Below are 3896 nucleotides of genomic sequence, written 5' to 3' on the forward strand. Positions count from 1 at the left end.
TGCAAGATAAATTAAAAAATATATCTAACATAAATAAATGTATTAAATGTTATTATTGTTGATATATATTATGCCTTTTTAAGATTGACATATCTGCTGGGTAAGCAAATATACCCTTATCACCTGCAAATGGGGTTGATATGTCCCAGTTTATCAGATACACAAAGGCATGTTCCATGTTCTAAAATGAGATAAGCTGTTGACAAACAAGTTAATGTAACGAGGATTTGAACAGTCTCCTTAAATATCTTTATTTCGCACATTATATGGCCGATACAATGACCTGGTTGGCAAATACAATTTGTCATTAAGTTGAATGCTGATTGCATGTTTTTTTCAAATGAATTGTTAGGCCATTTATTACTTGTTGAATTGTCTACAGATATTTCCCCCCTGCTGAATTTATATGTTCATGCTTATTGATTTGCATTGTCTATAAGGAATTTTAAGCATGATCACTGATCATCATCTTCGCATTTCTTATTTGAAAAACTTGTAACATTTATTTAATCTAAAACATTATTCATAATACAGCTGTATGTGGTTTTATGAGAAAATATGTACATGAATATGTGAACAAAAATTCAGGGGATTATTACCCACAGCTTTCAAGGCATTATTGGTAAGGATGCAATTATTTATGGCATAATTTTAGTCCTTTTTTTCCTACGATGTCAGTCCATCATATTTCTGATCGGTTGTTACAATGCGGTATATGATACCCCCCCCCATTCCAGTATAAATGGCTTTGTTTCCCTATATACAAACAAAATTTATAGATTTATCTTCCTAGCCACCATTATTTCCTCTAACTATGTTACCTATCCCCGTCAAAATAGCATTTGATAGCATTTGGGGGATCTTGCATGTCGTCAATTTTAACTTTTTGGAGCTCGGTAATTTTTTTTTTCAATTTTTAAGAAGATAACTTCTTCCTGTTCTTTTCCTGTACAAATATTTCCAGATCTGGTCATTTTTGTTGAAATGGACAGATTATGATAACAAAACTGACAATATCAATTATAAGCTTAACGTGTACCAGTAAACTGTTAGCAGCATAGTGGCAAACCTATGAAGATTGAATTCGGATTTTTGACGTTTTTCCATACAGTATGCAGTGGATGAACATAATTCAAAGCAAAAACGAGTTCACTTGTAATTTACGACCGAACAATATATATATATATAGAATAGAATAGAATAGATTTATTCCAGATCAGGGCCCTTGTGGGCATATTACATACATGATTATTAAACAGAGCATATAATAGTTATTAATAAGATGTGATGTGTTCTTAGTACATGTATATACTTAATAATTTACATATGGTTCATAAGTTGAAATAATTGCTAACATGTGAACTTTAAATACATATTGTAATTAAAAATATATAAAGAAGTACCACCGTGTACCATAATGCAAAAAAGCCAGAGATATACATACACAGAAATGAAAAATATATATATATATATATATATTATTTTTTTTTTATACATACCAACACATACATACATACACGTATATATACATGTCCACACACATACATACTGAGTAGCTATATTCCACTAAATTGCAAAAGATACCACGGGACAGTGCATTGGTACTTTATAATTCACCATGTTTTGTTTGCATATCTTATGAACAAGTAATATTTATTAAATGTTTGAAGTATACAAATTTTTTTTAATTTCTTAATACATGTAGAAGACACACTTTATTGCACCCTTGATCAATTCACAAGAACTTCACTATAGATTCTTTTTTTTTTTTTTTTTTTTTAATTTAGTACATACAGTGTTTACATGCACCTATTATTATTATAAAGAGAAATACCACATTATATGCATCAGTATTTTATATGGTTTGTCTAACCAGTTCACAAACAGCTGAAAGTACTTCAATATTTTCACAATTCAGAACCCACAACAACTTATTTTCATTATTTAAATGAGAAAAATTGATACAGTGTCTTTGTATAACATTAATCATATTCTCTCGTTCTGTAACAAAACTCAAACATTCAAAAAGTGTGTGTTTTTCATCTTCAATAACATTCATTGAGCATTTAGTACAAAGTCTCTGATCTCTAGGAATACCAAAGTACCGGCCTCTTTCAATTTGTAAATTGTGAGAAGATGTACGCAACCTACATATTAATTTTCTTTGTTCAAATGGCAGGCATAGTAAGTATTTTTCAAGTCCAAAATTTGTTTTAATCTTAACATAAGTATCCAGTTTACCTTCTTGTAACAATCTAATCAAGTTCCACTCATTCATGTAGTATGAAATTAAATGTTTTTTGCATTTTATCTTGAAAGTTTGCAATTTGTTAGACAAAATATCCTTATTAACGTTTATCATTTCTGCAATTTTACTATATGTTCCATACCAAGATGGTATACTGTTACTCCAATTAATCTTACTTTGAGAATATGCTGCTCTCAATAATGGGAATGACATATCTAGACATTCTAATCTATGGACATAATTCAAAATACTTTTTATAATATCAAAATGAAGGGGGAGCCTACCAAGCTCAGATAATGAGGAGAAGTTTGCACTTTTCCTATGCAGTCCCAATATATTCTTACAAAATTTTAAGTGTAGATTCTCGCACTTCAACTTACTAAAAATATCATATACAGAGAGTTTGGAGGTTTTACGAAAAATACTTGGTCGATTAATGTTCCCCCATATTTCACATCCATAAAGCAAGATGGGTTTTATTGTATGATCAAATACATGTAGGGATGTTTTAACACTTGGCGAATTTAAAACGGGGCGAATTCAAAGAACATGTACTTTATAGTATAATTTCTTTAACAGGACCATGCATGACCGGGCGAATTTAAAACGGGGCAAAATTCTTCGCAGGTGCAAAAGGGCGAAATTACCCTTTATACAGTAATAAGTTTTGTTTTACGAGAAAAAAAAAATTAGGTTTCATTTAATTTCAACACTATTGGTGGAATTCTACAAGAATAGAGAAAACAATAACGAGATGGAATTATTTTTCCTTAAACATGTTATATTAATTCTAACAGAATATGTTCATGATATTTAGCCAAAATTAGCGACAATATATAATTGTGAGTACTTGAAAGAAACGTGTAAAAGTGGAATAGAAAGTGGGGTTTCGATTTCGGTGCTATTTTTGCGATCGAAGAATTTTAAGAAAGTTAAGGAAAGAATGTTTTCATGTTTTTTTTTTTAATTTTTTTATTTTAAATATAATTCATTGAAATCATTAGGATGCTGTATCTTATTTTATTTCAGGTGGACTTTATATTTCACAATTCTTATAAATTTAGGTATCTTTCATGGTTTTTGTAATTTTACGGTCATTGAATTCCTCTTTTCTTTACATTTTCAATTTCAATATTACTGGGATATTAAATAAGTTGTAGCAAATTATTTTACTGCGTATTTAGCGTTATTCTCTTTGTTTATTAGTTTGTGAGAGAAAATAACCAGCTATTAATAAACAGTGATAAATGCGTCTCATTCAAATGAGTAATTTTCTGTAAAGACATCATCTTGTTTGGATATTATTTCATTTAGCAGCGTTTTTTAAGGTTGAAGGAGGTGGGTGTGTGGTTACATTTTACCTGGAAAAAAATCTTGGCTACAAGAGTCTAACCCCCCCCCCCCTCCCCCACTACTTTTAAAAACAAAATCAGGTACGTATAGCATACAGGGCCCAGGAGGTCAAATGATTACTTTATATATACATATATAGGGACCTATATAATAGAATATAACAAATACGTACATTAGATATGGGCTAGTTTCGATCGGGCTCGGTGTTGCTCTAACGCAGGTGCGCATGAGTGCCGAACATACCGGTGTGTGGGTGACAGATGAATGGGTAAGTGTGAAAGGAGCATGCATATTT

The sequence above is a fragment of the Saccostrea cucullata genome, unplaced genomic scaffold (assembly GCF_032062105.1).
Source record: "Saccostrea cucullata isolate Sc308-1 unplaced genomic scaffold, CSIRO_AGI_Scuc_v1 ctg5228, whole genome shotgun sequence".
NCBI classification, from domain to species: domain Eukaryota; kingdom Metazoa; phylum Mollusca; class Bivalvia; order Ostreida; family Ostreidae; genus Saccostrea; species Saccostrea cuccullata.